This window comes from Macrobrachium rosenbergii, chromosome 1 (assembly GCF_040412425.1).
Source record: "Macrobrachium rosenbergii isolate ZJJX-2024 chromosome 1, ASM4041242v1, whole genome shotgun sequence".
Lineage (NCBI taxonomy): Eukaryota > Metazoa > Arthropoda > Malacostraca > Decapoda > Palaemonidae > Macrobrachium > Macrobrachium rosenbergii.
In genome coordinates, this window is record NC_089741.1 from 35,382,575 (window position 1) to 35,397,019 (window position 14,445).

At 38.2% G+C, this 14,445-nt stretch overlaps 1 pseudogene; it reads right to left on the reverse strand.

Moving 5' to 3' along the window:
- LOC136849140 (protein turtle-like) overlaps positions 1-14,445 on the reverse strand; it is a 553,559-nt pseudogene that overhangs the window by 288,863 nt on the left and 250,251 nt on the right.

Consider the following 14,445-nt stretch of genomic DNA (forward strand, 5'->3'; position numbering starts at 1 on the left):
CTCACTCTGTTTACAGGAAATGTAAGTGACTTATTTCAGATCGAAACATGAGTAGATTTTGTTTTAGAAACTGTTGTACTTTGGGCATCCACAATCTTTAGCAACTACGTGATTTGACTAAGATTTTAATGGACACCAACACAAAACAAAAAGAGTAGAATGATCAGTGTTAATGGCAAAGAAATGGACGCTTCCGATCTTTACTTTGATAAAATAATAAGCATGAAAGGGAGATTAACTGATTCTTCAAGGTACCTTATCATTCTAGGAAAAAACGAGGGAATATGCATACAATATATATAGATATATATATATTATATATATACATTTATATATTTATATATATATATATATATATATATATATATATATATATATATATATATATATATATATATATATGTATATACATATATATAGATAAATAAATATATTGGCAAAGTTTATAACAACTGATCACAAAGCAGAATACTTTACCTTACAACACTGAAAGTTTCTTCAGCGCAATCGAATTTTCTGTACATCGTATAATCAAAGCCACCGAAAACATATCTATATTTCGGTGGTCTCTGTATAATGCTGTATGAGCCGCGGCCCATGAAACTTTTTATGGCCTATCCTCTATCGTTGCTAGACGCACGATTATGTCTAACTCTTAACCTTAAAAAATAAAAACTACTGAGGCTAGGAGGCTGCAATTTGGTATGTTTGATGATTGAAGGGGTGGATGATCAACATACCAATTTGCAGCCCTCTAGCCTCAGTAGTCTTTAAGATCTGAGGGCGGACAGGAAAAAAGTCTTTTCCTCAAACCACTTGCAGAATCCAAGGTATTTAATATATATATATATATATATATATATATATATATATATATATATATATATAGATATATATATATATATATATATATATATAGATATATATATATATATATATATATATATATATATAATATATATATATATATATATATATATATATATATATATATATATGTGTGTGTGTGTGTGTGTGTGTGTATAATACTTTTTTTGCCTAATGCCTGGGGCTCCTAAATCTGAAAGCACTCCTAACACACATTCCAATTTATGCGCGTGAGTTCCAGAACGCGGCACGCCAGGCGTGATTAACAGTATCCTCTGTGAGAGCATCACTGCAACGCCAATGCTTCCAAGTGCTTTCCTCGTAACGACGAAGGAGGAGAATTAAGGTTGTTTTCGAAAAAGGTCAAGAAGCAACTTACCTCGTCCGAGAAAAGGGGGTCACCAAGTGAAAGAAGTGCGCGTTCGCCCTCGGCCCCCTGAAAAGAGAAGAGGTGGCCATTATTACACCACAGATAAAGTCTGTTTACATTCATTATCGAGTTAAGTTGGTATTCTATCAACCGTTTTCAAATATATGGATATGTATGTAAGTATGTACAGTATGTGTGTGTGGAAGTATGTATGTATACATGTATGTATATATATATATATATATATATATATATATATATATATATATATATATATATATACATATATATATATATATACATATGAATTTATGTATGTATATATAAATGTATATAAAATATAAATATATATATATATATATATATATATATATATATATATATATATATATTATATATATATATATATATATAAATATATATATATGTATATATAGATACATATATATAGATATATAAATATATATATATATATATATATATATATATATATATATATATATATATATATATATATATATATATACAGATTATATATACTGTATATACATATATTCATGACTATGTGCAAATACAACATTCAACAGGTAATCAGCTCAGTAGGCTGACAAACACGCATTATCATCCATGGTAAAAAAAAAAAACGTTCTTTACCCAACGTTTCCACATTCCACGAAAACCAGTATTATCCCAAAACGTAATCTCAGCCACGAAAATAATCTTTATACATCTCTGCGATTACCTTTCAGCTTTTGACGGGGCTGGGGTGGGGGCGTGTTGGGTTCATAATTACAAAGACCAGAATCAATATGATCTACCACAGACACGCCCTTCCCATACCCCACCCCCTACCCCAACACTGCTGGCTGCCATGACCTTTCTGGCTACATAATGCGGTGGATTGCCTAACCTTTCTAATAGAAGATTTAAAGGCCGGTAGAGCTATTCTTTTCGGCGAGTGTTTATTAGATTGATGCAATTCCCCACAATGGATGGCCGAGGGGGAGGTGGGGGAGTTGGTTAGGCATGCTAAAAACTAGCAGAATCGTCAATGCTTGATGGGATATATTAATGAACTTTTTCCTCTCTCTCTCTCTCTAAGCCAGTGGTTCTTAACCTTTTTATTACCACGCCCCCTCTGAGAGTTGGTCCTCCCCTCCACGCCCTCCCCCACCCTTGCATCTATGAGCAAGATTCCCTCCCAGATTTAAAGGAAAATGAAGAAAAAGAGAGAAAGAGGACTTGTGTTTTTATTCTTTAAGGAATAAATTAGTGAGATATATGACACTGCTTCTAAGCTACTAGGTCTTGAATGAATGCGTGGTTGACTGTTAAGAATAACGATATATTTAGAGAATCTTTAATTTTTCCCTACGGCTCTGCCATCCCCTGGAAATTACTAACGCCCCCGGTTAAGAACCTCTGCTCTAAGCCTATGCCTTATGACCTTTTGGGAGAGGAGGGTCACTCCTTCGTGCCTGAAGCCGAACGCGACAAAACAAACGTCGATTAAAAAAATAAAGGTTTATAGAAATGTGCTTAATTGGTTTCCTGTTAAGACCCATAAATAGGTATACACGTCACTCGTATAAATTTAAAGACACTGGCGAAACAAGTAACATGGACAGTGTGTAAACAAAAAATGGCAATGTATGGTGAAAGCTTCATACATTAATGGGAAATCTTTAGTCAAAAGATAATCTTCTGAGTGTGGGTGCTCATAAATCATAAAAATATTGATTCGTACAAGTCAGTCATTTGCCTAGCCCAAAAAATATATAAAAGTGAGAGGTATATATATATATATATATATATATATATATATATATATATATATATATATATATAAATAATCAACACTAATCCACGTGTGGAACAGAAATAAATTTCTGACTCACACCAGGATCGAACCCAGGTCTTTCAGCTGAAAGGCAAGGACACTTGAAACAAAGCCACATAAGTCATAACAAGTTGGAACCTAAGTACGGCTGTACCTAAGGTTTTACCTGGGTAGCCTAACTGCCTCATACAAGCGTCTTTTCCCTGTGACTTGTGGTTTTGCTGACAGCGTCCTTGCCTTTCAACTGAAAGACCTGGGTTCGATCCTGATGTGAGTCAGCAATTTATATATACATATATCTGTATAACTGAGTCACAAAATATGGAACGTGATGAACACAAGTAAAGACAAAATCCACGAGGGAGAGAAACAATGGAGTACTGCAAGGCCTTTCGACTTCTTGTCCTTTACTTAGCAATCTGCTAAAGAAAGGACAAGTAGTCGAAAGGCCTTGCAGTACTCCATTGTTACTCTTTCCTAAATGATTTTTGTATTTAATCATAAATATAAATACAAATAATATATATATATATATATATATATATATATATATATATATATATATATATATATATATATTTCCATGGATTTTAGAATAGAAGCCATTTAATTCCAGATTTAAGAAAAGGAATCTTCGATCATAATCAGAAATACATGCAAAAGAAGAATGTATCTATACAAGCGAACAAATCTTAGAGATTAACAGACACAAAACATTTCTTCATCATTTGAGAATATCAGACAAGATGAATTACGCTATCCCAGGCTATTCCCACGAAAAACTGCTTCGGATAACTGGTTAAAAATTCCCAACAAACTCCTATGAATATCCAAGCTTGAATGGCTACGTCGTTAGACAAATGCTATGTATTGTTCCTATATTTAGTAGTATAATGAAACCTAGAATCTTCACTGAAAAGATTAAATTCCAAAATAGCGTAACTGAGTTTTATTGGATATCAAAACACACAAAATCAAAGAAGACTGCGTATGCGAATATATTCATGAAATATCCCTCGTATGCATACATACATACATACATACATACAAACACACCCTTATGAACCTGTCTTTTGTGTAACTGAATATAACGATGATAAAGCAAGTACACACTCAAAATGCAAATGACCACTTTAAAAACTCAGGAGAGTGAAACTCAAAACGCAAGCTGTCCTTTTTAACTTCGGTTTTCCAAAACGATATAACATAAAACAAGTAAAAAGAATGCGCAAAAGTTTCTTCGGCGCAATCGAGTTTTCTGTACAGCGTTTAATCAAGGCCACCGAAAACAGATCTATCTTTCGGTGGTCTCGGTATGCTGTACGAGCCGCAACCCATGAAACTTTAACCACGGCCTGAGGTGGCATATCATACACCGTTGCCAGAAGCACAGTTACAGCTCTCTTTAACCTTAAATAAAATGAAAACTACTGAGGAGGCTAGAGGGCTGCAATTTGGTATGTTTGATGAATTGGAGGGTGGATGATCAACATACCAATTTGCAGCCCTCTGGCCTCAGTAGTTTTAAGATCTGAGGGGGACAGAAAAAGTGCAGACGGACAGACACAGCCAGCACAATAGTTTTCTTTTCAGAAAAGTAAAAGGTATTCATGGAAAATAAGCTTAAATCTTTTTCCCAATCCGTTCAATGTCAGAAGAATGTCTGATATTTTAGCTGGTTCTTATTATAGTGGCCAAGACACTGTTACCTGCTTGCTTAAAAGATTCATGATTGCAAATTTAGTTTTGAGAGAGAGAGAGAGAGAGAGAGAGAGAGAGAGAGAGAGAGAGAGATTCTTATCGTTGAAAATATTCACAAAGGTTAGTCTTGAATTCATAGAGAGAGAGAGAGAGAGAGAGAGAGAGAGAGAGAGAGAGAGATAATTCTTTCCTTTAAAATATTCACAATGGTTAGTCTTGAATTTATACAGAGAGAGAGAGAGAGAGAGAGAGAGAGAGAGAGAGAGAGAGAGAGAGAGAGAGTGAGGGGTGGGTGGGGTGGGAGGATTTGGGTTTAGGGCTCATTGAATAACAAAGGAGCAGACCAACACCCGCCCCCTCCCCTTCCCTCCCCTCCTCTTCCCCTCCCCGAAAACCCCTCTCCCCACCCCCGACAAACCAGCAACTGCAATCACTCCACTATTCATGCTTATCGATTAGGCATGCACTGCCCAGCATCGGAGGCCAATATGGCCGACTCAAAACTCTGAGGCAGCCCACGCTCTCTCTGTCTCTCTCTCTCTCTCTCTCTCTCTCTCTCTCTCTCTCTCTCTCTCTCTCTCTTTAAACGGTTATCACTGTTCGTGGAAAGAAGTGTAGCAGGTTCGATGAGATGTGAAAATAAAAGGAAAGATTTACAAAACGCCAGAGAAATCTGTAAGGGAATTCAGTGCCGTGGGAGAATCATTTAAAAGCTAAAACTACCGTATGGTAATTAATAATAATATTATGATAAGTACTACTAGTTTTAAATGCCGTGCACAATTTTAATGTATTTTCGAAATTCAACAACCAAGACCTATTACAATATATTAATGATTTTCTGTTAAACATCCAGAATCGTGGAATGTCATAAATACGCACATTATATTTATATGCATACACACACACACACACACACACACATATATATATATATATATATATATATATATATATATATATATATATATATATATATATATATATATATATATATATATATATAAGTAATATGCCCACTGTCTTATATTTTCTCTGAATACAGACACAGCAAAGGGAACCTGCTCAACACTGAATGTAAACACAATCCACGTTTTCTCTCGTGCTTCCATCAACTGCGTTCACTTCCGTAGCTGCATTCGTGATGCCATTCATCATACCATCTCCCAAAGCTCAATTCCCACCCGCCCTCCCCTCCATAACTTTACCCTCGATAACAGGTTACCCAAATTAAACTGCCTCCATCTACAAATACTGCTGAAGTTTTCACCGGTTTTTAGAGCTTCCCGTCTGGGAACTTTCAGCTAACAACCTATTCACAAAGTTGCCACTATTTATGCTCTTTTCCCAATTTCATCGTTATTGTGTATATATCGACTTTTATGCGTTATGAAAAAGAAGAAGATTATAAATTATGACCAATATTATCTAGGAGACTTAAGTGTTACGAAGAAGTAGACTTCAAATTATGACTAATATTATGTAGGAGACTTAAGTGTTATGAAAAAAAGTAGACTACAAATTAGGATTAATATAATCTGGGAGATTTAAGTGTTATGAAAAGTAAACTACAAATTATGACTAATATTATGTAGGACTTAAGTGCTATGAAAAAGAGAAGTAAACTGTAAATTAGGACTAATATTATGCTAGAGAGAGAGAGAGAGAGAGAGAGAGAGAGAGAGAGAGAGAGGACTTCCCATTTAAACCTGTCGAGAGGAAGGTAGGAAGAACGAAAGCTCCCCAAAATATGTAAGGGAAATTGCCAGGAAGGAAACCTCCGTACATGACGCCCTTGGTAAACACCACGACATTGCCACACAAGCAAACTTTCAGTCGTATTTGCTGTTTTAAATTACGGTCTATCAAAGGCGAGAATGCATCCACAACAAATGTAAAAGGTTAGAATTCAGTGTGTTCAAACACATCGGGCGAAATAGACAGGTAGACGCTGGCGTGAAGATCCTGAAACAGGCCAAATTCAGTCTTCTCTTTTTGTTATTCCTTCAAGACCTGAGCTGCCGGATTATTATTATTATTATTATTATTATTATTCAGAAGATGAAGAACCCTGTTCATATGGAACGAGCCACTGACTTCAAATTCAATCTTCCAAAGAATGTTATGGTGTTCAATCGAAAGGCGGAAATGAGAAATACAGAACGAGGAGATCAATTATTAGGAAATCCGAAAAAACAGAAACTGACGAAAAAATCAGAAGAAAGCGAGAGACCTGGAGAACGAGTGGGGTAGCAGAGATTAGCAGGAAGGCAAAAATGTGGAACATGAATTGAAGGAGCCGAGGGGAAAGGTCATAAGTAAGAGACTTCTGAACATGGACACCTACGCCTGTGCTATATATATATATATAAAGACCCGAGGTCAACCTTTATAGGACCTGACTCCACGAAAACTGACGAGGCCGAATTAGATAGTGGCGAGATTTCGAGGAGACAGGAGTGACGAACTGCAGAATCTCATAAAAGTTTGAGTTTTCTGTAAAAGAAGACTATTGTGTCGGCTTTGTCTGTCCGTCCGCACTTTTCTCTGTCCGCCCTCAGATCTTAAAAACTACCGAGGCTAGAGGGCTGCAAATTGGTATGTTGATCATCCACCCTCCAGTCATCGAACATAGCAAATTACAGCCCTCTAGCCTCAGTAGTTTATTTAAAGATAAGTTAGCCATAACCGTGCTTCTGGCAACGATAAAGGGATGCGCCGTGGTTAAAGTGTCATGGGCCTCGGCTCATACAGCATTATATCGAGACCACCGAAAAAGAAAGATCTATTTTCGGTGGCCTACTAAGAAGAAAAAAGAGGAAAATTAATCAAGGCACCGTAGTAAATCTTCAATACCCCGGTTTAAAGTTCAAGCTGATTGCACGAAGATAATTGTCAAGTTTACAAAAAACACATTTAGTCAGACGAAGGAATCGAATTTGCAGCTTTTTTAAAGGAATCGAATTTGCAGCTTTTTCTCAAGCTTTAAATTCAAACTGAAAACTTTATTCATATGAATACAAGTAGGAACATATACAAAAGAATAGAAGTATTAGTGAAAATAGCTTATGGCCTGGGTCTCACGACCTGATAACATCAGCTAATACACAAATAATCTACAGTTTCTTTTCATACTTAAAGGATCAATCTTGACGTGGGAATTGAATACGACAGCGCAGATTTCTCGTGAAACATTCAGATACCGAAAAGATCCTTAGTTAAATAATTTAGTTACCTTCTCCGTTGAAAGGTGCGTCTTACGTGTAAAATGTGCACCTTGATTGTCAAATAAGATACGTATCCGACTGTTAAATTTAATTAGAATGAATATGTCACTTTTGTCCTCTCTCTCTCTCTCTCTCTCTCTCTCTTTATCTCTTTGTCTGTCTGTCTGTCTTTCTCTCTCTCTCTCTTCTTCAATCTCTCCCTCTTCCTCTCCCTAAATCTCCCCCCACTCTCTCTTTCTCCCTCACTCAATTTCTCTCTCTCTCTCTCAATCTCTCTCCCACTCTTTCTCTCCTTAAATCTCTCCCCCTATCTCTCTTTTTCTCACTCAATCTCTCTCAATGTACAGTTTGCTCAACTTCAACATACCACGTAAATGTTACTTTCACGCTGTGGAGGAGGCATTCCTCGACCACGGACTCTCTCAATGCTTCTGATTTCCCTGATCTTGGTACACTTCCCACCCCCTCCCCATTCATCTCTCCACGTCAAAGTATATCCTTCTAACCAGCGGCATGGCCTTCTCGTTCAGTATCCCAGGGGCGTATTTGGGTAAGGGGCCCGCCCTACCCCGCCTAACTCCTCCAAATGCCTTCAGATACCGATGATATTATGATTGGAATTATAAGTAAACAGGTCTCAGGGCCGCCGTCCCTTTATCAGGCTTTTAGATACCGTCAGCCGTGTCAACATTTCTCGACTCGAGATCTATCTAGATCTCTCCGGTCCAAAAAATGTCTCGGTTGTTTGGGACTTTCCATTCAAAGTGAACCGCCACGGAGAGAGAGAGAGAGAGAGAGAGAGAGAGAGAGAGAGAGAGAGAGAGAGAATCTTTTTGTTCACGGTATTCACAAAAGCCAGTCTTCAACTTTATATATATATATATATATATATATATATATATATATATATATATATATATATATATATATATATATATATATATATATATATATATACAGAGAGAGAGAGAGAGAGGCAGAGATTCTTTTCGTTCGAAATATTCACAAATGTTAATCCTGAATTCGTACACGGAGAGAGAGAGAGAGAGAGAGAGAGAGAGAGAGAGAGAGAGAGAGAGAGAGAGAGCGAGCGAGAGAGAGATTCTTTTCGATCGAAATATTCACAAATGTTAATCTTGAATTTATACAGAGAGAGAGAGAGAGAGAGAGAGAGAGAGAGAGAGAGAGAGGTCACAAATCAACATAATATACTGCAATGCACAATTCTACTGGTATGCCATCAGTCAGGTATAAAAAAAAAAAAAAAAAAAAAAAAGACGGCGCCGCAGTACTAAATTCAGGCGAACCGATATATATAACAATTACTTCATCTACAGAATAACCGGACTGAGAAGACTCTCTCTCTCTCTCTCTCTCTCTCTCTCTCTCTCTCTCTCTCTCTCTCTTTTCTCTCTCTCTCTCTCTCCTCGAGGAAAGAACAGATGACAATAAGCCTCATCAGTCACTGGAAAATTTTCCTATGTTCTTTCCTCGGCGGAGAATTTTCCCGACGAACAATTTATCCAATCAACGGACAGCCTCCTTTATACTAATGAGAATCGCCCCCTTGCCAGCGCGCTATATGCAGTAATTGAAGCGACGATTCTGTGTGTGTGAGAGAGAGAGAGAGAGAGAGAGAGAGAGAGAGAGAGAGAGAGAGAGAGAGAGAGAGATATACTCTTTTCGTTCAAAATATTCACAAAGAATATCTTGAATTTATAGAGAGAGAGAGAGAGAGAGAGAGAGAGAGAGAGAGAGAGAGAGAGAGAGAGAGAGAATATACTCTTTTCGTTCAAAATATTCATAAAGATTATCCTTGAACTTATACAGAGAGAGAGAGAGAGAGAGAGAGAGAGAGAGAGAGAGAAGGGGGTCAACCCCGGTGAAGTGAGGGTCTCTAGACCTCGGTAAGGGGTTAGCTTACATTATTTACGTGAGGATGAATATTTTGTCTAATATCTTCTCATTATTCTCCTCCTCTGCACACTAAACGCTGCAACCTTCTTGCGTCGACTGACCACCATGTACATACTTTACTGCATAGGGTAGCATATTACAGCTCACTTGGTCTCAGTATCATTCTAACCTAATAATAATAATAATAATAATAATAATAATAATAATAATAATAATAATAATAATAATAATTATTATTATTTTTCCATATATATATATATACAGTATATATATATATATATATATATATATATATATATATATATATATATATATATATATATTAGGAAAAATATTGCCAACAGAATTTTCAGCATTTCGAGTTATAAATTCCATTTCCTTTTCAACGTTTCGGGAATACAAATCCCATCTTCAGGGCTAAAAGCAGAGAAAAATATATATGATATACAAAAAAATTCCCACCCCTTCAGGCCATAAACACCTATCACCCCCTGCCCCTCTTCCCATCCCTTCTCCGCCCCCCACCCCAAAAGCCCGCGTGCGTCTGCCTGGGTTACTTGCAGTTAATGGTACTCGTCGTTAAGCGCACGCTTTGTCTCCCTAAAGCCCCCAAAGGCTCTTCACCTCCTTATTAAAACTGAGGGGGGGGGAGGGAAATGAACGCCTATGGAGGGAAAAAAACCTGTCTTTTCTTCTCGTAAATGATTAACTCTCTCCTCCTGTTCATTAGAGGAACGGAAAGAAAAGAAGAAATATAAAAAGTTCTGTTTTGGGGGTGGGAGGAACAAAAAAAAAAAAAAAAAAAAAAAAAAAAAAAGAAGCCCTCCGTCTTCATAAACGATCTCATCCCCAACTGATCTTTTCATTTTTGATCGTGTTTTCTTTTTTTCCTTGCCTCGCCTTACTTTATATCCTTTCGTTCTATCCGTCACTCCATTGATGAACTGAGGATCCTGGAAGAGGCTGGGATGAAATACTCAGTACTACAAGCACTTGTTCCAGGGTTTTCAGCCTTTTGAAGTCCAAAGGTTTTTTTTTTTAAGCTTTCCAAGTGTATGGATTGAAAGGCATTCAACCAGTTCTCTCTGACCGTAATTTTCTTCAAAAAGTTAATTGAGTTATCCCGTTCCATATGGGAGGACGGAAAATTAATTTTCATCGTTTTAACGCAGATGCGGTGAATGGAATACACCAAGAGAATATTCATGTAAGTTGTTTGTGTCCTCATTATCAACTTTGGAAGTCTCATGACCCATCTGGAAAGGCCTTGTGGCCCACCAGCTTTAGAATAATACAGTGATTTACTTAAAAAAAAAATTAGTCTATGAACCTGTTAAGGCAACAGACAGCTGTTTTTGTGGGATTTCCTTGTTCAGTGGACTGACCGGAGGGCATTATCGCCTATGACAAAATATCTTTGGGATAGCTAATATTGAACAAGGAAAAAATGCGCCGAATTTCGTTCGGCGCAAACGAGTTTTCTGTGCAGCCCTTTACAGCGTGTAATCAAGGTCACCGAAAACAGATCTATCTTTCGGTGGTCTCGGTATAATGCTGCATGAGCCGCGGCCCATGAAACTTTAACCCGGCCCAGTGGTGGCCTATCTATATCGTTGCCAGAAGCATGATTATAGCTAACTTTAACCTTAAATAAAATCAAAACTACTGACGCTAGACAGCTGCAATTTAGCATGTTTGGTGATTGGAGGGTGGATGATCAACATACCAATTTGCAGTCCTCTAGCCTCAGTATTTCTTAAGACCTGAGGACGGACAGAATAAAGTGCGGACGGACAGACAAAGCCGCAACAATAGTCTTCTTCTACGGAAAACTAAAAAATGATTTCGTCTAACGCTAAGTTGCTCGTTAATGATACAACGACCCAACGGGAAACGTCGGTCAATTCAGGTGTTTAACATAGAAACAGCACAGATGAACATAATCATCAGAAATGGTATACTATACACACACACACATTTACGCTACCTTACTAGTCTCGAACCAGGACGAGCAACGACATCCCAAAAACATTCTGCAATTTACTCCTAAATGCAGCCTGCGTCCTTAATTACATGTTCTGCAGCTGTTTATGTGCATTACCAAACCACTTATTATCCCAGCTGTTTGGACATGCGAGCTGCGATAGTGCTCTATAGGACAACACCTGTCCTGCTGCATCGCGCAGAGTCCACGATATTAAAGAAGATGTGCATGAAGTGACCAAGCACTGCTAGAGCTCAAAAGTTAACAAGTCTGATGATCACATTTCCATGAACCCAAGTTGATCAGGGCTGTGTTGCTCCAATAATGCCGACACCTGTTTCACAGCCATCAATGGCAATATCATTCGAAAATACTACACTGAGAATCGGAAGGCATGGCATTTTCTGAAGCCTGGACGAGGGCAGGAAGATAATAATTATATCTTAGTTTAACCAGACCACTGAGAGCTGATTAACAGCTCTCCTACTGCAGCAGGACCTACTGTACAGCTTATTGTGGAATCGAACCACATTATGACGAAATGAATTTCTATCACCAGAAATAAATTTCTCCAATTCTTCGTTGGCCGGTCGGAGAATCGAACGCGGGCCCTGCAGAACAGTACCAACCCGGCCAATGAGGAACCAGTCATAAGGAACAGCCGAATAAGAGCACGAGACGAAACTTTTCCTGAATGCAAATTCGGCCATCTTTTCCTGCAGTGCCATTCGGCAAGCCTCAGGTTATAGTGTCCAGAGGGACTGAGGAGTGCTGATGTAGCCGTTATAAAGCGGTTCCTTGTATCTGTAGCCGAAGCGTTTTCCTGTGCTGGTTACTCCCCTGAGAGTAATAAGCGTTCTCTCCTCTCTCAAGAATGTCAGGGGCACGAGGCTCTCTCAGACTGAATCCTAAATTCATCCTGTGGGGCTTGAGAGGAACAAACCGTATACTTTAATTGGTTTCCTTACAGTTAATTTTGTGTGTCAGATTCTCACAGGAGAATTGTAGAGATATTTCGCCATGATATCATATATTTAAATCAAAATTCGATTTTGACAAAAAAGAACATTATTTTGGACAAAGGAACCTTCTGAGTTAATACTGCCTCCTGCAACGTATTGGAAATATTCAATTCAACTAGAAACCATTCGTATTTTTCTTTGAAATAATTTTGTATCAGCGCTTGACTTCATTTGTGAACCAATAATAAAAAAAATCTGGACGTAAAAATTCGCATCTATGTAACATCGAGAATGGTTTGTTCCCGTCGCGAACTCTGCTTGTCCCATCATCTGGAACGGCAGAAAACAGACTTTCAATCTTTCTCGAGATTTCCCAAAGGAGTCCCGAGGCCCAGTCGAAGACTTGTCAATCTCCTACGCCAGTCCTTGCCTCTTCTCTAGATTTGCAGCAAATTAACCGAGGTCGACACAAAAACATTCTCTCTCTCTCTCTCTCTCTCTCTCTCTCTCTCTCTCTCTCTCTCTCTCTCTCTCATATATATATCTATATACATTTATATATATATATATATATATATATATATATATATATATATAGAGAAGAGAGAGAGAAGAAGAGAGAGAGAAGAGAGAGAGAGAGAGAGAGAATCTCACACCACAGGCAGAAGAGTTATTGACTTCCTTCAGTACTAACAAGATTATGCATGGCTTTGATGAAATAATTAAACTAAACTATCTCTCTCGAGAAAAGAGAGAGAGAATCTCACACCACAGGCAGAAGAGTTATCGACTTCCTTCAGTACTAAAACGTTTATGCATGGCTTTGATGAAATAATTAAATTAAACTATCTCTCTCTCTCTCTCTCTCTCTCTCTCTCTCTCTCAGAAAAAGAGAGAGAGAAAAAAGACAAAAACAGACACCTAGACGGCAGCAGTCCTGCCTCCCTTTTTAGGACGCCAATAATTCCAAGGGACGAGTGTAATTCAGGTTGCATTTCCCATTTGTCTCCTGCGGCCACCCGCAGGGGAGGAGGAGGCAGCGCCCTCCCCACTCCCAGGGTCCTCTAAGGCCATTCCATCATCACTTTTATCGACATCAATATCTTCAGGACCTGATGTTACGGCCTGTCCAGGTATCCCTCACGTCCCAGTTTTTATCGCGGATGGCCACGCACCGAAATAACAGCCCGGGCGAGGATTTAGGCATTATACCCTCCCCACGCCCCTCTTGGCTAGCCCCAGAGGGCCAATGGAAGAATAGAATGGCTTCAAGCGAATCTTTTTGTCAAATGTGGCACTGCTTCGTATGTGTGATTTTTTTCAGGAAGAATAACTTATGTGACCCACACACGCAGATATATATATACGCACACCCATCTATATATATGTGTGTGTGTGTGTATACATAGTGCGATTTTGGGGGTTCGATTTGCTACTGATGAGCCTGCTGTGTATGTGTAGGAATCAACTAACATTGAAGAATTTTTCTGTACTCAGGTTTCACCTAAGGCTGATCGCTTAAGAGCTGAAAATGTCATTTCTCTCTCTCTCTCCCTAGAACCACCCATGTTTTGGGG